Raw genomic sequence first — 22,118 nt, 5'->3', positions numbered from 1 at the left:
TTCTTGGTCCTCGGGTGCTATTGGAATTTGAAAGTATCCGGAAAAACCATCAAGAAAACAATAGTAACTATTTTCGGCTAATCTTTCCAACATTTGATCAATGAAAGGTAAGGGAAAGTGATCTTTTCTGGTGGCGTCATTTAATTTTCTATAATCAATACAAACACGCCATCCTGTTACAGTCCTAGTAGGAATAAGCTCATTTTTTTCATTTGTGATGATAGTCATGCCACCATTCTTAGGTACGCATTGAACTGGGCTTACCCATAGACTATCAGAGATTGGATAAATTAAACCTGCATCAAGCAGTTTCATAATTTCTTTTTTAACAACATCTTGCATATTAGGATTTAGTCTTCGTTGGCGTTGCACATACGTTTTATGACCTTCTTCCATAAGGATTTTATGTGTGCAATACGAAGGACTTATGCCTTTAATATCATGAATCTTCCATGCAATAGCTGGTTTATGATCTTTTAGCACAGAAATGAGTTGAGATTTTTCATTTTCAGTAAGAGAAGACGATATTATTACAGGTAATTCAGATTCACCATTTAAATAAGCATATTCTAAATGGTTTGGAAGTGGATTTAACTCTAATGTCGGTGGTTCTTCTATCGATGATTTATATCGATATCTGTCTTCTTCTTTTAGCATTTAAATTTCTTCTATTGTTGGTTCATATCCATTAGCCATGAGTGCAGCTAATATTACAGCTTCATCAATTGGTTCAGTTTCTTCTCCTAAAGAACATTCTCCTGTTCCTTGTAACTCTGGAAATTCTTCTAACAATTCTGTATGTGAATCTATAGTTTGAATATAATAACATGTAGCATCTGCAGATTGCGGTTGTTGCATGGCTCTATCAACTGAAAAAGTAACACTCTCGTCCTCTATACTTAGGGTCGGTTTCTTACCGAACACGTCAAATTATTGCTTTAGCCTTATTTAAGAATGGTCTTCCTAATATTAGAGGAACTCGAGAATCTTCTTCGATTTCCAGAATAACAAAATCTACTGGAAATACTAAAGTACCAACTTTAACTAGCATGTTCTCCATTATCCCTCTAGGATATTTTACTGATCGATCGGCTAGTTGTATACTTATTCGTGTTGGTTTCAATTCTCCAAGGTCTAGTTTAGCGTATAGTGAATACGGCATTAAATTTATACTAGCACCTAAGTCTGCCAATGTTTCTATTGAACTAAGACTATCCAGAAAATATGGAATTGTGAAACTTCCTGGATCTGATAATTTTTCTGGTATCTTATTCAACAGTACTGCAGAACAATTAGCATTCATAGTAACAGCCGAGAGTTCTTCCATTTTCTTTCTATTCGTGATTAGAACTTTCAAGAATTTAGCATATCTAGGCATTCTGAAATTACATCAATGAAAGGAAGGTTGACATTTATTTGTTTAAACATATCCAAGAATTTGGATTGCTCGGCTTCAAGTCTCTCTTTTCTCATTTTACTCGGGTAAGGAAGTGGTGGTTGGTATGGTTTAACATATGGTTTAGCCTTAACTGTGTTATCTTCATTAACCTTTTCAACTACCGGTTCTGTTTCCTTATCTTGCTCAGGTTGTGGTTCTTGTGGAGTAGGAATAGCGTCATCAGAAATTACAGGTATTTCAGGTGGTTTAAGTGTAATACCACTTCTTGTGGTAATGGCTTTAGCTGTTTCATTCCGGGGGTTAGCATTTGTATCACTAGGTAGACTTCCCGGTTTTCTTTCACCTGTCAACCTTGCTAAGTTGCTCACTTCTTGTTCGAAATTTTAAATAGAAGCTTGTTGATTTCTAAATGCTTGAGCATTTTGTTCATTGGTTTGTTTCTGAGATGTGAAAAACTGCGTTTGAGATTCAACTAGCTTCGACATCATATCTTCTAAATTTGGCTTTTTATCATCGGTTTGTGGTGGTTTATTTTGAAAAATAGGTCTTTGCTGATTGTAAGTATTGTTGGATACTTGTTGATTACTAGGACCTTGTTGGTTGTTGTATGGAACATTTCGGTTATAATTCTGATTTTGATTGTAGATTGGTCTTGGCGGTTGATAATTATTCTGATAATTATTTCCAGGCCTTTGGTTTATATATGAAACATTCTCTCTTTGTTCCATTGTTTATTCAATACTGAGACAATCTTTTGTCAAATGTGGTCCTCCACACTGCTCACAACTAATTCGTATTGAGTGAATATCTTTAGTCATGTTTTCCATTCGTCTCTCGACAGCATCTATCTTTGCGGAAATGGAATCAAAGTCATGGCTAGAATCGGCTCTAGCCGCTTTAGATGATCTAACGATATCTTTTTCTTGATGCCACTCATGTGAGTGGAAAGCAGTGTTATCAATAATTTTGTAAGCTTCAGTTGCGGTTTTCTTCATAATGGAACCACCAGCTGCTATATCGATGTCTTTTCTTGTAGTGATGTTGCATCCTTGGTAGAATATTTGTACTATTTGATAAGTGTCTAAACCATGTTGCGGACATCCTCTCAATAACTTTTCAAATCTTGTCCATGCTTCATATAGAGTTTCATTTGACTTTTGTGTGAACGTAACAATTTCTCCTTGAAGTTTCATGGCTTTAGATGCCGGAAAGAATTGTTTAAGAAATTTTTCAACTAAAACGTCCCATGTATCAATCGCCCCTTCAGGTAACGATTCTAACCAATATTTGGCTTCTCCCTTTAAAGTCCAGGGAAATAACATGAGATATATCTGTTCATCCTCAACTTCTCTTATTTTAAATAGAGTACAGATCCTATTAAAGGTTTGAAGATGTTCATTTGGATCTTCCTTCGGCGCACCACTAAATTGGCATTGATTATTTACCATGTGTAGGATTTGTCCTTTGATTTCATAATCTGAATTGGAGTACTTGGTCGACTGGATGACGATTCTAAAGAAAAATCAATGGCGACAATATTGGCTAGATGTCTTGATCGAGTTACAGGTGGTGAACTTATAAAAGGTGGTGAACGTTTTGCTCGGTGCATTCATTGAATATCCTATTAGTTATAAAAATAAAAATTATATAAGTTATCAAATTAATAGACTTTTCTGATTTTGCCCACATTTCGAATAGTCAATAGATGCAGCAGGTAGCCAGGACCCTTTAAATCGGAAGCCCACAACTCACCACTAACGAATCCAACTATTACTACGAACCAGAAAATTTTGGATGTCTATCAATTTAACTGCTTAAAATAATTTTTCATTGAAATTTAAAGAAATTTTAGAGAAAAAATAGAAAATTCTATGTCCTAAAAACTAGAGCGTCGAGAAATAAGAAAGAAAAAGAGCGCGTCGAAAAACGTCGAAAAAATAAAAAGGTCAAAAAATAATAAAAAGAACGTAGCGCGTCGAAACTTAAAAGTCTAAAAACTAAGAATTAAAAGTTATGTCTAAAAGTATTAAAGCTTAAAAGAAATTCTATATCCAAAACGGTAATAACTTAAAAAGTACTAAAATTTAAAAACGGCGTCGCAAAATTCTAAAGCATCTAAATCTTAATCTAAAGAAAAAGCACTTAAGGAATTTTATGGCAAAGCCTAAAAATCTAGAAATAAAAGTAAACTATGGCAAAAACTATATCTTAAAACTAGTTACGAGCGAAAAAAATAAAAATACTACGAATAAACGATTAAAAATATACAAAATTTAAAAAATAAAACTTAAATTTATAAAAATACAATTTTTATAAAAATATTATTTTTATATTATTTATTTTATAAAAGTAATAAGTTAATATTTAATAAAACTAATTAAAACTAAAAATACAAATTAAATAAAACTAAAACTAAATATTATAAAACTTAACCCTAATTAAAATTAATTTATAATAATAATTATTATTAATCAAAACCCTAATTGTACGTCTGAGGTACCTGGGCTGTCAAATCACTCCATGCGATCGCATGGAGTTTACTTGTTAATACCATGCGGTCGCATGGCTTCGGATTTCAGACCAAGTATTGGGCTGCTACAGTAATCGGGCCGAATATTAATTTAAATTTTTTATTTTTTTATTTTATGTTTTATAAATATATAAAATAAATAAAAACTTATATTTTTTACAAAAAAAAACTACCTATTAGTTTTTGTAACTAAAAGAAAATACAAAGTTTTTTATTTTTTTTTATTTTTTGAACAACTCTTAAAAATATATATATTTTGTTTTTCTTTTTATATTTTTGTATTTTTAATATCTAAAACGTATTTTTACAAAAGTAAATTAAAAATCTTTTTTTTATATATATATAGCGTTTCGCTTCCGGCGTTTAAGCAGTCCCCGGCAGCGGCGCCAAAAATACTTGATGTTAAAGCGAAGGGGTACGAAATAGCAGTATTTTTACTACAAAATACTATTAAATACGATACTTTTTTTTACACAAGTTATTTATTTATTTATAGAGTGGGTATACCTAAACCTTGCTACAACACTTATAGGCAGTGTACCTAATCGTACAGTAGTGTAGTTTTTAGTAAGTCCGGTTCGTTCCACATGGAGCTAGCCAAGTTTAACGCTATATTTTTTTAAAACTATATTTGTATAAATATAAATATAAGTAGTATTGTTATTATAAAAGGGGGTTTTTACCGTTTAATGACTGGTTTGTCGATTTTAAAATTTAAGCAACAGTTAAAACCTAATGTAAAATTTTAAATATATAAAAGACTTAATTTAAAGCGTAAAGTAAATAACAATAATTAAAGTGCGATAAATTAAAGTGCGATAAATAAAATGACGATAAATAAAATTGCGAAAATTAAAAAGTGCGATAATTAAAATGACAATAAATTAAAGTGCGATAATTAAAAGTGCAATTAAATATGAAATAAAGGAATTATGCTTATTTAAACTTCCGTAATCATGATGTTTGACGTGTTGATTTTAGTTTATTACCATGGGTTAATTGTCCTTTGTCCTGGATTATTCAATATGTCCATCTGGTTTTTGTCCATAACAGTCCATCAGTCATAAATATAAAGTGCGAGTGTCCTCGTCAAATTATCCTTATATCCGAAGTTAAATATTCCAACTAATTGGGGACTTAAACTATAATTACACCAATTTTCCTTGTATATAATTCACCCCTGTTTTAATAAGTCCATTGACTATTAATCCATTCCCGTGTCTGGTTAAATGAACGATTATTAGTACTTATAAATATCCCGCCCATCGTGTCCGATAGAGTGTATGTGGTTATTTATAGGTACGTCCAATTGTAAATCTTTATATTAAATTAACAAACTATCATTTAATTAAACAAATATAAAGCCCATTAATAGCCCATAGTCTAATTTCCACAAGTGTCGTTCTTTTGTCCAAACCCCAATTATGGTACAAAGCCCATTTACCCCGTCTTTAATATTTAGCCCAACATCATGATTAATTCGGCTTAAATAAGCATAATAATAACTTAGCTACGAGACATTAATTTAAAAAGGTTGAACATAACTTACGATGATTAATAATAGCGTAGCGTTACACGGACAGAATTTCGACTTACACCCTTACAACATTCGCTAACATACCCTTAGTATTATTAAATTAAATTAAAATTATAATTAAAATTATAATATATATATAATACGTGAGAGTGAGAAGAGAAAAAGAGATGTTAACATTCGACCAAAACTGCGAAATTTATAGGACCTGACCAGATTTTTTGCTCCATGCGATCGCATGGAATTTGTTCTTCCAGGCCATGCAATCGCATGGCCCTCTTTTACAGCTCAGGAACCTTTGTTTTCTTGTTTGCTGACGGTTTTATTAAACAATATAATATATAAATAATTTTAAGAATTAATTATATATTATATTATATTCATGTGCATAGTTGACTTGTAATTTTTAGTCCGTTGCGTCGAGCGTTGAAAGTTGACTCTGGTCCCGGTTCCGGATTTTCGAACGTCCTTGCGTACAATTTAATATCTTGCACTTTGCGTTTTGCGTCTTGTACTCTTGTAATTTTGAGACGTTTTTCATCAATAATTTGAACCACTTTGATTGTACTTTGTACTTTTTAGCTTTTTGGTCGTTTGCATCTTCAATTCGTCAAATCTGTCTTTTGTCTTCACCTTTTATTATTTAAACGAATATCACTTGTAAATAGAACAATTGCAACTAAAAGCTTGTCTTTCTTGAGGGAAAATGCTATGAAATATATGTTCGTTTTTAGCATTATCATTCCTCTAATACAAGCCGTTGTTTTCACAAATGGTTTAGAAAAACCTGGTGGCTTAGAGGTTCCCGGGTTATTGTTACAACTTAAGAAATACGGGTGTTGACGATACATATAAAATTCATCGGGGTTGGAATCAGGTTTCTCTATTTTGATGCCCTTTCCCTTATTATTTTCTTTTGCTTTTTCAAATTGGGTCGAGATAATTTCTATAACATCATCGGAATCCTCATCGAAATCCGATTCATCAGAAAATTGGTAATTTTCCCAATATTTTGCTTCCTTGGCGGAAACACCATTGACCATTATTAACTTTGGTCCATTGGTTGAGGATTTTCTTTTATTTATCTGTTTTTCTGTGGTTCCTAATATTTCCCCTCCGGAATCTCTTCTTACGATTCCTCCTCTTCCGGTTCCTCTTCGGGAATTTGTGAATCTTCCCAATATATATTCGACTCTTCATTATTATTAGGTGAGTCAATGGGATTTGTACTAGAGGTAGACATCTATCACATAATATCAAACTGATTGATATCTTCTTGCATTGCTACCACCCAGTTTAGATCTAGTAAAGCTTGAGCAACCATTGTTGGTTCAATCTTACTAAGAAAGGCAGTGTATAGACACATATTCCGAGTTGCCCTTCCAATTGAGACTGGAGCAGATGCATTACCAATGATAAGATCAATTGGATGACTTTTAGTCCATCGGTTGTTATGTGGAAGAGGTTGTACATCAGTGGTATCCATTGAAACATCAACCATTGTTGACGTTGATCCTTGATCCCCTTGATCTGATGTAACACTTTCTAATGGATGCATTTGAGTATCTGGAGAAACAACTGGAGTTGTATCAACGAATGAATCTTGAATTGGTTCAAGATTATCAGTATTAGGAGGTGAGAGGGAGGATGAAGAAACAACAGGTGAATCAGTTGGTGTTGTATCTTCATCAAAAAGACTTGGATAAGTCTCCACAGTAGTTGACTATGATGGTGTAACCGGTACGGCTTAAACATTTGAATTCCGTTGAGGAGCATAAAGACTATCAAATAAGATATTCAGTTCCTCTGTTGTTACCGTAGGAACACCCTTCTTCAAGAAAATTAAATTTTGTGCGGAAGAAGTAGTAGCCAGGTTAGGATCGGGTTTTAAACTGGGTTGTTCAAAAGCCATTCCCGATAACTCATCGAACCTTACATTAATGCTTTCCTTGATCGTCTTTGTCCGTTTGTGATAGACACGATAGGCAACTTTGTTCGAAGAATAACCGAGAAATATGACCTGAACGCCATGAGGATCAAACTTTCCGAGGCTGTCAAAATCGTTAAGCACATAGCATATACAACCAAAGACATGAAAATATTTGACATTCGAGCGTCTACCATATAATAACTCATAAGGAGATTTATCAAAACATTTATTAATGATGCAGCGATTTTGGGTATAACATGCAGCGGAAATGGCCTTTCCCCACATTTTTGGAGGTAGTTTGGAGTAAGCAAGCATCGTTCGAGCTGCCTCGCACAACGTACGATTACGTCGTTCGACTACTAAATTCTGTTGAGGGGTTCGTGCAGTAGAGAACTGATGTTCAATGCCTTGGTCTTTCAAAAAACTATCAAGCAGGTCATTCTTAAATTCCGTCCCATTATCAGTTTGAATACTCTTAACATGTTTGTTAAAAGAGCGTTGAGTCTTTTTGATGAACTCAATGATAATGGCGGGGGTTTCTGACTTAGTCCGCAGAAGAAAAATCCATGTAAATTGGGTATAGTCATCAACAATAACAAGCACATGTTTTTGGTGAAATGTCCCGTTCATATCAATTATAAACGTTTCATATTAATTGGTTTCGTTGCGAGGTTTTGACCTCTATATGAGACGTTTTCAAAGACTGCATTCGTTTTTAAAACAAATCATAACCTTTATTTTATCAATAAAGGTTTAAAACATTACGAAGATTATCAAATAATGATAATCTAAAACATAGCATTTTCACTCGACCATTACATAATGATTTACAATAATATTACACAATAACTTAAGTCTTCGAATGCAGTTTTTAAACAATATTATACAAGCATACTGACTCCAATTCTTGTCCTTAATTTAGCATGCAACAGTGGAAGCTCTTAATAATCACCTGAGAATAAACATGCTTAAAACGTCAACAAAATGTTGGTGAGTTATAGGTTTAATCTGTATATATCAAATTGTAATAATAATATACCACAAAATTTCATTTTATAAACATAATCCTCAAGCAGAATCCTCTCGTCTGCATTAAGGTAAAATCATTCATATGATGAACACCTGGTAACCGACATTAACAAGAGGCATATAGAATATCCCCAAAACAGAATCCTCTCATCTGTATAACAGAATCCTCTCGTCTGTATAAAAATCGAAGTACTAAAGCATCCGTGCCTCGGATGGGTTTTGTTAGGCCCATAGATCTATCTTTAGGATTCACGTCAATTAGGGGTACTGTTCCCTAATTCTTAGGTTACTAAGCTAAAAAGGGCGATATTCGGTATTCATAATCTAACATAGAATGTAGTTTCAAGTACTTGTTGTAACACCCTAGGCAAATCCCACATCGCCCACGAACATGAGTGATCATGGGATTATAAGGTAATACTCACTCTTAAATGACACAACGCGTTTTGGGATCACAAGCTGAGTAGAAGTACGAGTACATTATGGTTAAGCATGCTCGGGCGAGAGCACTACCAGGATGGGTGACCTCCTGGGAAAGTGCTTCTCGTGTGTGGTCGCCAAGAAAAAGTCGTGCGCCTGCGGGCAAAGCGGACAATATTGTGGTCATGTTAAGCTGGGGTGTTACAGAATGGTATCAGAGCCACTCATGTGCCGTTGGGGGTGGTGGGGCAAACCTCATCGAGGACGATGAGTCCCTAAGGGGGGGTGAATGTAACACCCTAGGCAAATCCCACATCGCCCACGAACATGAGTGATCATGGGATTATAAGGTAATACTCACGCTTAAATGACACAACGCGTTTTGGGATCACAAGCTGAGTAGAAGTGCGAGTACGTTGTAGTTAAGCGTGCTCGGGCGAGAGCACTACTAGGATGGGTGAACTCCTGGGAAAGTGCTTCTCGTGTGTGGTCACCAAGAAAAAGCCGTGCGCCTGCGGGCAAAGCGGACAATATTGTGGTCATGTTAAGCTGGGGTGTTACACTTGTGTCTATTTTGTAAAACATTTATAAAACTGCATGTATTCTCATCCCAAAAATATTAGATACTAAAAATGGGACTATAACTCACTTTCACAGATTTTTTTCCTTCGTTGGAAATAAGACTTGGCCACTGGTCGATTCACGAACCAATAAAAATTGTGTACATATATATCAAAGTATGATTGAAATATATTCACAACATTTTTTATTACGTTTTTATGATTTAAGTTTGTTAAGTTAGCAGTCCTCGTTAGTAACCTACAACTAGTTGTCCACAGTTAGATGTATAGAAATAAATCAATATATATTATCTTGAATCAATCCACGACCCAGTGTATACATGTCTCAGGCTAGATCACAACTCAAAGTATATATATTTTTGGAATCAACCTCAAACCTGTATAGCGAACTCGAACATTACAGCATTTAGAGTGTCTATGGTTGTTCCAAATAATATATATAGATGGGTCGATATGATATGTCAAAACATTGTATATGTGTCTATGGTATCCCAAGATTACATAATATATGTTAGAATACATGTATAATACAATATAAGTTAGCTAGGATATGATTAGTGTAGATTTGTTGTAAAATTTTTGTAGCTACAACAAGTAAAATTTTCCAATTTTGTTTTATCCATAATTTCTTCGTTTTAAATCCGTTTTGAGTGATTCAGGTTGCTATGGTTTCATAATGATTTATAATTTATGAAACTAAACAAAAAAAGTATAAGTTTATAGTCGGAAATACAGGTTACAAGTCATTTACTAAAGAGGTAGTCATTTCCGTTGAAAGAACGACATCTTGATGACCATTTTGAAAAACATACTTCCACTTTGAGTTTAACCATGATTTTTGGATATAGTATCATATTCATATGAAATATCATTTTTCCAGAAAACAAACTTCCAATTCAAAGATTAAGATAGTTTTTATTTTTCTAACCCAAAACAGCCCCCGGTTTCACTACGACGGCGTATGTCCGGTTTTATGGTGTTCATCGTGTTTCCAGGTTTTAAATCATTAACTAGCATATCATATAGATAGAGAACATGTGTTTAGTTGATTTTAAAAGTCAAGTTAGAGGGATTAACTTTATTTGCGAACAAGTTTAGAATTAACTAAACTATGTTCTAGTGATTACAAGTTTAAATCTTCGAATAAGATGGTTTTATATGTATGAATCGAATGATTTTATGAACATCATTACTACCTTAATTTTAGTAGGTAAACCTATTGGAAATGAGAAATATAGATCTAGCTTCAAAGGATCCTTGGATGGCTTGAAAGTTCTTGAAGCAGAATCATGACACGAAAATAAGTTCAAGTAAGATTTCTATTCGAAATAAGATTGTTATAGTTATAGAAATTGAATAAAAGTTTGAATATGAGTATTACCTTGAATTAGAAAGATATCTTACTGTAAATAAGAAAGATTTCTTAGATGATCACTTGAAATGGATTTGCAAGATTGGAAGTAAGCTAGTAAACTTGAAAGTGTTTTTGGTGTGTTCTTGAGTAGTTATTTTGTAAGTTGATCTAAGTTAGGATTTATGAGCTAGATTGAGCTAGATTTTGATGAAGGTGATGAAGAACACTTAGAACATCAAGAGAGAACAAGAGAGAGATAAGTTTGATGCATGAAAGTTGAAAAATGAAAGTGTTATGGTTGGTGAAGAAAAATGTGATCCTACCCTTGAATATAAGGTTCCATTAGTTTGTATTTTTAGTTGCTAAATGATGGTTGCCACATGTTTAGGTGACTCATTAAGGCTGCTGAAAGGACCCGTTCATATACATTATAAACGATTCACAATAGTTGATTACATCGCGAGGTATTTGACCTCTATATGATACATTTTACAAACATTGCATTCGTTTTTAAAAGACAAACTTTCTTTACAACGAAAGTTGACGGCATGCACACCATTTCATAATACATCCAACTATAATTGGCTTAATAATAATCTTGATGAACTCAATGACTCGAATGCAACATCTTTCAAAATATGCCATGAATGACTCCAAGTAATATCCTTAAAATGAGCTAATGCACAGCGGAAGATTTCTTTAATACCTGAGAATAAACATGCTTTAAAGTGTCAACCAAAAGGTTGGTGAGTTCATAGGTTTATCATAACAATCATTTCAATATATTAATAGACCACAAGATTTCCGTTTATAAATATATGTACACTCGCAAGTGTATAAAAGTATTCTATAAGTTGTAGGCACCCGGTAACAAGCCTTAACGTTCATGTTTTACCCTATGAAGTACACCAGATCAGGTGTGTTTAGAATAACCTCGAAGTACTAAAGCATCCCATAGTCAGGATTGGGTTTGTCAGGCCCAATAGATCTATCTTTAGGATTTGCGCCTACCGTGCATAGACAAGTAGTTTAATGTTACCAAGCTAAGGGTATATTTCTGGTTTAAACCCACGTAGAATTAGTTTTTGTACTTGTGCCTATTTCGTAAAACATTTATAAAAGCGGCGCATGTATTCTCAGCCCAAAAATATATATTGCAAAAGCAAATAAAAAGGGAGCAAATGAAACTCACAATACTGTATTTCGTAGTAAAAATACATATAACGTCATTTAACAAGTGCAAGGTTGGCCTCGGATTCACGAACGTATCAATATTGAGATTCAATATTGAAGAAAAGTACGTAGATGCAACGGAGATGATAAACACTAGATTGACCTCACGAGCATACCAATGAACCATACCTATCACCTCCATAGCTATAACCCATAATTTCCTTAGCTTCGACTCATTAAAAAAAAACTATTTTGAAATCATTCGGACAGCACTCCGTCGTAATATTTTATGTATACTAATAATATCTTGAAATAATACAGAGAAAATATATATATTTATATATATAAATCGATAGAGAGAGTTTAGAGAAATATATTTTCAAGTTTCTATGAAATAATGAAACCTACTGAATTCTATTTATAATAGATTTTTGAATTATTAAAGTGAATTATTAAAGTATGAATTATTAAAGTGAATTATTAAAGTATGAATTATTAAAGTGAATTATTAAAGTTAAAGTAAAGTAAAAGTAAAGTAAAGGTAAAGTTAAAGTATAGTAAAAGTATAAAAACTATGTATGTATAATACGCGTATAAATATATATAATATTAATTTAAATCGTTATATATATTTAATGAAATAAAATATAAATATCGTTATATTTATTATACTGGTTAAGTAATGAGTTGTAAAAAGTGATTCTAGATATTTATAAAAGTTATATACGTTTTAATAATAAAGTTCTTTTTAAACTGAAAACGTCTTTGTACGTTTGAAAATAGATTAATATAATATTATGAAAACCAATTCTCCACTAACTTTTGTCTAACTTTCGTAAATGATACTTTTTGTTTTTATTTATAAATAGCTTTACAAATTATTCTGAATATCGTTAAGAGGAATAGATTTTCTCAAATCATAGTAGACCTCTCAACAGAGACTTGTAATCATAATTCAATATTTCTGATAATTCAATCATTTAATATATATATTTTTAATTTTGTCGAAAATCATATTGAAACAAATACGTTCGTGTAAAGTATTATACGTTTAATACTTTATTAATATTCTCAAGTTATAATATATATATATATATATACATATACATATCTATTTATATATAACGGTTCGTGAATCGTCGGAATTTGGTCGAGGTTATAATGAATGTATGAACACAGTTTAAAATTCTTGAGATTTAACTTAACAAACTTTGCTTATCGTGTCAGAATAATATAAAGATTAAAGTTTAAATTTGGTCGGAAATTTCCGGGTCGTCACAGTACCTACCCGTTAAAGAAATTTCGTCCCCGAAATTTGATAGAGGTCGTCATGACTAACAATGAGAATGCTATTATAACGATTATAGAGTTTTATCATGTTCAAGAAGAATGGATAAAATAATTCGATTACTCGAAGCGTGTTAGTGAAGTTATCGTAAATGAATGAAATAAGATAATAGTGATTCGTCGTATCTTTTGACGTCATCACGATTGATCTCCGAAAAGAAAATCTTTGTAATCTATATTGGATTTGATTATTCAGCGATTAAGAAAATTATGATTATCTTCGAATTAATGCGATAATTCATTTTGATTTCTCTGTCGGATATTTCACTATAAATCCACCTCATTTGTTTTCTTACAACTCACACCTTCTCAACTCATATTTTAAAGTATTTGTCAATATGCTTCATCAAGTGCTGATTCTTGATATACTCCTCACTTTCATATCTGTCGCTCTTCTTTTTCATCTGCCTCCGGAAGAATCTATTTACTTCTACTATACTCTTGGTTTTATAGTGTTTTTAGTTCTCCCGTGTCTTTATATTGCTATATGCATTGATATATACGGTTTGTGATTTCTGGGTTGTTGTTGGGTTTTATATCTTCCCTTATATTTCAAAGTCCTTGCTTCTTCTATAATCATTGTCATCCACAGTTAATGCTCTCTTCTATTTGCTATGATTTATACTCCCATTTCTAGTTCAGAGCTTTGTCCTTTCGTTTCTTCTTCTTGCGATTAAGCACCGCTTGTAATGGTCCAGAATTCACAGATATAAATTTCGGAAATAACATTGTTAATGTTCTAGGAAGGAAATTGTAATGGCACGATCTTGACTTGTCAAATTACCAGAATACCTCGGAAAAGGCCGAATCATCAAGAAATATTTTCTTGATATTTAGAGATCAAAGAGAATACAAGAGTCGTGTAACATAGCACATGATGACGTTATGATCTGTGAATCATCATGTTCCATTTAGAAACTCAGCATGAATTACTGTAATATAATCACGTTGATCAAGTGTCATTATATTATACTAACTCATTCTTCAGCTCCCAACACTTCTTCAAGAATATTCCTATTTTAAACTCGAATGTTTTAGAATTTAGAAACTAAAATTGTTTCTTTTATGATATAATACAGATAGCGCGAAGACGTAAATGATTTAAGATAAGAATAATTATAAAAATATCTTCAGAAGTATGGATGATATTTATAATGAAAGATAAAATGATATCTTAGAATGTCTAATATTAGAGGATGATGAAGGATATTGTCCGCAGTGGTTTAGAGTCAGGAGCAAGGTATCCGTTAATGACTTCAGCAAGTACTGAATCATTTGGATTCTTTGAAGGCAGGTTCAGCCTTTGTGATTTGTCCACAGCCTCCTTCATACTTTGCTCAATCCGTTTTCCAATTCCAAAGCTTCTCTTTTTCTGAGCTTTACCAATATACTATCCTTTATCATCCAACTTTTTACTGTTAAGGTCGTTTACAGTTTTTGCTGCTTCATCAGCATTTTTCAAAATTTCGAGAACTGGTTCGCAGTTTAGGGTGTTTTTCAGAAATTTCTCATTCAAAGAAGGTAAGTCTTGGAGGTAGACGTTGTGTGTATATGTAATTGTTGATGTAGACATACTGTAAGGTTTCAAAATACTGATTGCTGATTCTCAATAATTGGTATGGCAATTCTTGTTATAAGGTACGAATGAGTATATAATATGGTTTCGATAATTATAATGATTTTTTTTTTTTTTTTGGAAAATCAAAGATCAGTGAAGTTGTTTGTAAGTTTATTGCTAATGTGGTGAATATAAACGATTCCCCGGTAACGTTGGCGAAAGGGCAACGTATCTATCGAGGTTATAATAAGACTGTTTTGATTGAGAAGTCGAAGTTGACTTGCTGGAGCTGTGACAAAACTGTCTATTTTGAAACGGAATTGAAAAGTTATTTTAGGTAGTAAATGCCAAAGGGTCTAACACGGATACGTGTCGAACTATGACTTGGGTTTTGAGAGTTTTTCAGGTGTATAACTATGGGTAACATGTGGTTTGATCATCATCTCGATTGTTCCTTAGTTGAAGTGTCTTCAGGAATTTCGAAGGGTTTGAGCACATATTGTAATCGTTAATACATATGATGTTCTAACACAGTTTTGAAGTCAAAGTATAGCTTTGAAAGATATAGGAATCTAAGAGTGATGATACTGGTTATATTTCGAATTGAATTATGCGATTTCAAAATCAGAATATGTAATTGAATTTGAATGAGTTTGATTGTTTTGATTTATATGAAAGAATGGATATTGATGTGAAAGTATGGAGTATAGTTGATGATTGCTGAATCAGTTTCGAAAAATGTAATCTATTAATTGTGAATTTATATATCTCTCGGGTATTACCTACCCGTTAAAAAAAAATTCACAATTAATATTTTGTACAAAAGAAGTTTATTACAGTCTTTATGAAAATATATGTGTATATTTTCTTTAGATGTAATATAGATTTAATGAGTTAATATTAAATTAAACTCATTTGTTTTATGGTTGGAACTAGAATTGAGTAATCCCTAAAACTTTATAAATTGCATAAGTATTTCTTCAATAATATTGAAATTATGAATCATTACTTTGTTATTTGTTGGTTTTCGTGAAATTCTTGTGAACTTCGCAAGGTACGAATGATGTTATTTGAAAAGTTTCGAGTACATCGATGATGAAAGTGTAAAATCAAACATATATTCGAATAATACACTTGATTTATTATGAATTGGATTTTTATTGAATTGAGACATAGATTGAAATTAACGATGGCTAAGTTGCGGACGAAGGACGTACATCATTGCATATTTGTAATATGAATTAACTGAGTAGTTAAGATTCACACATAATAGCTTAGTACGGGAAGATTTATTATGGTTTAAAAATTTATACATATAAAATATACATATAAATATTTCGATTGGAAATGAGTTAATACTTCGTAACTCGTTGATACAATATATTTGTTGTTGATTCGTAATGATGTCCACAATGATTCTTGAACTGGCAGAGTTTGTGATGTTACAGGTGCTATTGATTCTGACGATACTGACGGCACTGACCGTGTTGATGATGCTACGGTCCTGTTGATGCTGTTGGTAAAACAATTCTAGCTTGTAAATCGCACACCATTTTCGATCAAAGTTTCTACTCTACCATCTCCGTTCACTCATCCGATTTACGGTCAGAATTAAATAATCTCTAAGATTTTGGAGATTACATAACTGCCGCAGAGATATCTCTTCAATGAAGTTTATGAATTAATACTTCATCGTTTGTTGTTGTTGATATTCCTGGATATTTACAGGGCGTATGACGTTGATGTTTGAGATACAGATTGTGATGTTGCAGTGTGGGATGTGGATGTTGTTGTTGGTGGTGGTGATGGTACTGTTGGTGTTGCTGATTGTGGTACTGTTTATGCTGCTGGTGCTACTGCTGGTGTTTGTAACCTTTGCACCATATTCTCCAAAGCCACTACCCGAGCGCGAAGCTCGTTGACTTCTTCTATTACACCAGGGTGATTGTCGGTTCGGACGAGCGGATAAATACAATCTAGAATTTGGTGTAGTATGTAATCGTGACGAGATACTTTAGAAATAAGAGAGAAAATGGTGTTTCGGATAGGTTCGCCGGTAATTGCTTCAGGTTCTTTGCCAAGAGGGCAATGTGGTGGATGGAAAGGATCACCTTCTTCTTTTGTCCAATGATTAAGGAGGCTACGAACCCATCCCCAATTCATCCAGAATAGATGATGACTAATTGGTTGATCCATTCCGGTCACACTGCTTTCGGAACTTGAGTGGGATTCCATTTCGGAATCCGAGGGACTTGAACTAATGACGAATTCCATTTCGTACGATTGAATAAAGAATTTTTCGATATGAAATGATTTTCCGGCTATCGGGTGGTATTCTAATTATATAGAGCAAAAGGTTTCGTAGATTATGGAGGAATTTACGGAATATGTCAGGCAAAGTTTACAGTAATAGATACGCTAAGATATGAATTAGCAGATACCCTAAGATATGAATTTTGTCTATACACTATTCATGCAATCAATGCAATAAGATGTGTCTAGACTAAGAATGATAAGCAGGTAATTTCTGACAAAAATGATGAACAAAACTTTTGACATGCAGACACGGTCGAAGTCCAGACTCACTAATGCATCCTAACGACTATCATTTAGACACACTAATGCAGACCTGGTTCGCTAAGACCACCGCTCTGATACCAACTGAAAGGACCCGTTCATATACATTATAAACAATTCACAATAGTTGATTACATCGCGAGGTATTTGACCTCTATATGATACGTTTTACAAACATTGCATTCGTTTTTAAAAGACAAACTTTCTTTACAACGAAAGTTGACAGCATGCACACCATTTCATAATACATCCAACTATAATTGGCTTAATAATAATCTTGATGAACTCAATGACTCGAATGTAACGTCTTTCAAAATATGCCATGAATGACTCCAAGTAATATCCTTAAAATGAGCTAATGCATATCGGAAGATTTCTTTAATACCTGAGAATAAACATGCTTTAAAGTGTCAACCAAAAGGTTGGTGAGTTCATAGGTTTATCATAACAATCATTTCAATATATTAATAGACCACAAGATTTCCGTTTATAAATATATGTACACTCGCAAGTGTATAAAAGTATTCTATAAGTTGTAGGCACCCGGTAACAAGCCTTAACGTTCATGTTTTACCCTCTGAAGTACACCAGATCAGGTGTGTTTAGAATAACCTCGAAGTACTAAAGCATCCCATAGTCAGGATGGGGTTTGTCAGGCCCAATAGATCTATCTTTAGGATTCGCGCCTACCGTGCATGTGATGACCCGGAAATTTCCGATCAAATTTAAACTTTAATCTTTATATATATCCGACACGATAAGCAAAATCTGTAATGTTGAGTCTCGAAAGTTTTGAAACTATATTTCTGTAATCAAATATCCTTTGACCATGCCAAACGATTCACGAACAATTATGTGTAAATATATATATATATATATACATATACATATGTCTGATTTTAAATTGAGTTATATTAATGAAACATTGAACGGATTAGTTATTATGAATATAAGATACAAGATCTATTTTATGAATTTGGAAATGCTATCAAGGTATTGAATAGATAATACTCTACATGAATGTATTTGTTCGATGTAAGTTTATCGACGAGATTAAAAGATAATATCAAATGACTGAATTATCAGATACATTGAACTATGATTATGAGTCTCTGTTATGAGGTCCACTTTGAATTAGGAAACCCTTACTTTTTTAACGGTATTCGAAATAAATGGTAAAGTGATTTACAAGTAAGAACAAAGTATCACTTATTGGGAGTTAGACAAAAGTTAGTGGAAAATCGAATTTCATAATACTCGATTTATCATATAGAAGAATAATTGGGATAAGATTCGTTAACTAGATAAACCCATTTGATATGTTATATTAAGATTATAAATTTTAATTTAAATTAGTCATAAAACGTTTTGATATTAAACTAATATTAATAAATAGGCTTTGTTAAATAACAAGATTATGAATTATAAAAGTAAATAACCAAAACACTCAAAAGATTAAGTTACACTCTGAGTGGGTTAGTTTTTTAATTAATTTAAGTCTAGTTATTAATAAAGGTACATGTCACAAAACGTTTAATTTAAAATAAAATATTTTGACAAACAACGAGACTTTAATTTATAGAAGGAAATGACCACAACACTCAATTTTATAAGTTATATTTTTATAAAGGTAATTTATTGTTGAGTAAGTCTAATTTTTGTAAAAGGTGCACGTCACGTAACGTAAAAGACTAGTTTTCTAAACGTACGAAAGTGCGCCCGAAAAACCGAAAGTGGTACATGAGTCGTGAGACCACGACCGTGTCATTTTTGTAAAAATTATATTTTTACCATGAGCGTAAATATAATATAATATTTAATTAATTCTAAAGATTAAATATATTAAATAATATATAAATCAATGAATTACGTATGAAATAAGATAAGGATGTCTAATGTCCACCCTTAGAATAGTTTAATATCATGGGAATGATGTCGTACTAAAATGAATTAAAAACTTATGTTAAGTAGCTAAACGACACAAACATTTGGTATCTAGTCTCAACCTTTAAATAATTTTAAGATCAATAAAAATGTTTCTTTGCCTATTCTCACGTGGGACCCACCTCAAATATGGTGTCTAATGTATACCGTTAGATTAGATCATGGGGATGATGTAGTATTAAAATGAATTAAAAACTTATGTTAAGGAGCTAAACTATGAAAATCATTGTTTCTTTTAGTGTATGTAATTTAAGATCCTTTTATCACATGAGGTGTAAACTAGAACCGCAAATCACGGAGACTTTAAGAAGTTGGTGAGATTAAATTCTATATATATCGAACGTAACCAGTTTTTGATTTTTATTCATCTATCTCTATCTCACTCTCTCTAAATATACATATACATACTTATTTATTAATTATGTCTATAATTTTTATTATTATTATTATTAGTAGGAGCGATATTATTAGTAATATACATAAAATACTACGACGAGGTCATGAGCGGGTCATTTCGAGACAAGTTTTATGAGTAGGATAGGGCTAGGGAAATTATGGGTTATGGCTATGAAAGTGATGGGTATGGTTCATGGGTATGCTCGTAAGTCAAATCTAGTGATTATCATCTCCGTTGCGTCTACGTACCTTTCCTACAATATTGAACCTCAATATTGATACGTGAGCACTCATAACTTAACTTTTATTTACTAATAGTGTATCCCTGACTAGTGCTCGAGAATATAGGATTGTGCATGCTTGTATATTTGATATTGCCGTTAGATAGGTTATGTTGAATCTTAAAAGTTGTTATACTAGGGATGAAATAAGGTATAAGATATGCATGTCATTGGAAAGCTAGTGAAAAATTAATAACTTTACCTTTAGATGCCAAAGGGATCCGATGGACGGATTAGAAGTTATAGCCAATTGAAATTTCGTAAAAATGATTATTATTATCGTCGTTAACATCGTTGTTCTAATTTTTATCTAATTGTTAATATTATTATTATTATTATTATTATAATTATTATTATTATCATTATCATTATCATTATCATTATTATTATTATTATTATTATCATTATCATTATTATTATTATTATTATTATTATTATTATTATTATTATTATTATTATTATTATTATCAATAAAAGTATTATCATTAAGAATTGTTATTTTTATAGTCATTATCGTTAAAGTTATAATTAGTATTATTTTTATTATCACATAAAATAGTTATTAGTATATTCATTATCATAATATTTATTATTATTATTACTTTAATGTTAATATTAAAAAGTATTGTGAAAATTAAAGATACAATAATTAGAATTACCATTTTATAATATCATTTTTAGTAAAAATAAATATTAATTTTATTAATAAAATAATAATATTTATTATTACAAAATAACACGACTGTTACTTATTATTATTATCAATACTAGTTTATCAAATAAAAATGGAATACAAATTATATAAATACCTCAATAGAATCTATCACAATATTTTTTTTTAATATTATTGCACTTTACAAACTTTATTAATTAAGATATATAAAAGTATGCTTTGATATAAAATGGTATTTATAAATGAATTATATTCTACTCTATTAAATCTTTTAAAAATATTTTAAAAATATAAAACGACGATATTTAAAAATTATAATTATTTGAATTTGGAATTCATTTTGAGTCAAACTAGATTTTTATCGACCTTTGCATATTAGACTCGAGCATTAGGATTGTGGTACACTATGACTTAACTTAATGTATTAGACAAATATTAACAAATACATAATTGTATATAAATATATTTAGGTTCGTGAATCAAAGGCCAACCTTACACTTGTTCAATGATGTTATATGTATTTTTACTACAAAATATAGTATGGTGAGTTTCATTTGCCTTTTTTACCCTTTATATTTTTGGGACTGAGAATACATGCGCTTTTATAAATGTTTGACGAAATAGACACAAGTAATTGAAATTACATTATATGGTTGAATTATCGAAATCGAATATGCCCCTTTTTATTAAAGTCTGGTAATCTAAGAATTAGGGAACAGACACCCTAATTGACGCGAATCCTAAAGATAGATCTATCGGGCCTAACAAACCCCATCCAAAGTACCGGATGCTTTAGTACTTCGAAATTTATATCATGTCCGAAGGAGGATCCCGGAATGATAGGGGATATTCTTATATGCATATTGTTAATGTCGGTTACCAGGTGTTCACCATATGAATGATTATTTTTGTCTCTATGCATGGGACGTATATTTATGAGAACTGGAAATGAAATTCTTGTGGTCTATTAAAATGATGGAAATAAATGATTATGATAAACTAATGAACTCACCAACCTTTTGGTTGACACTTTAAAGCATGTTTATTCTCAGGTGTTAAAGAAATCTTCCGCTGTGCATTTGCTCATTTTAAAGATATTACTTGGAGTCTTTCATAGCATATTTCGAAGAACGTTGCATTCGAGTCATTGAGTTCATCAAAGATTATTATTAAATCAATTTATAGTTGGATAGTGGATATTATGAAATGGTATGCATGCCTGTCAATTTTCGATGTAAAGAAAGATTGTCTTTTAAAAACAAATGCAATATTTGTAAAATGTATCATATAGAGGTCAAATACCTCGCAATGTAATCAACTATTGTGAATCGTTTATAATGTATATGAACGGGTCCTTTCAGTTGGTATCAGAGCGGTGGTCTTAGCGAACCA

The 22,118-nt window shown here is 31.9% G+C and overlaps 1 non-coding gene across 1 annotated transcript; it reads left to right on the top strand.

Annotated features, from left to right (window-relative positions):
* The first annotated feature begins 2,482 nt into the window (after window positions 1-2,482).
* LOC139856621 (small nucleolar RNA R71) lies at window positions 2,483-2,589 on the top strand. The gene has a single exon (XR_011762091.1). It is a non-coding gene; the product is annotated as a small nucleolar RNA R71 (small nucleolar RNA).
* The last annotated feature ends 19,529 nt before the right edge of the window (window positions 2,590-22,118 follow it).

The sequence above is a fragment of the Rutidosis leptorrhynchoides genome, chromosome 6 (assembly GCF_046630445.1).
Source record: "Rutidosis leptorrhynchoides isolate AG116_Rl617_1_P2 chromosome 6, CSIRO_AGI_Rlap_v1, whole genome shotgun sequence".
NCBI lineage: Eukaryota > Viridiplantae > Streptophyta > Magnoliopsida > Asterales > Asteraceae > Rutidosis > Rutidosis leptorrhynchoides.
The sequence above is the reverse complement of the archived record's forward strand: the minus strand, read 5'-3'. Positions and strand labels throughout refer to the sequence as shown.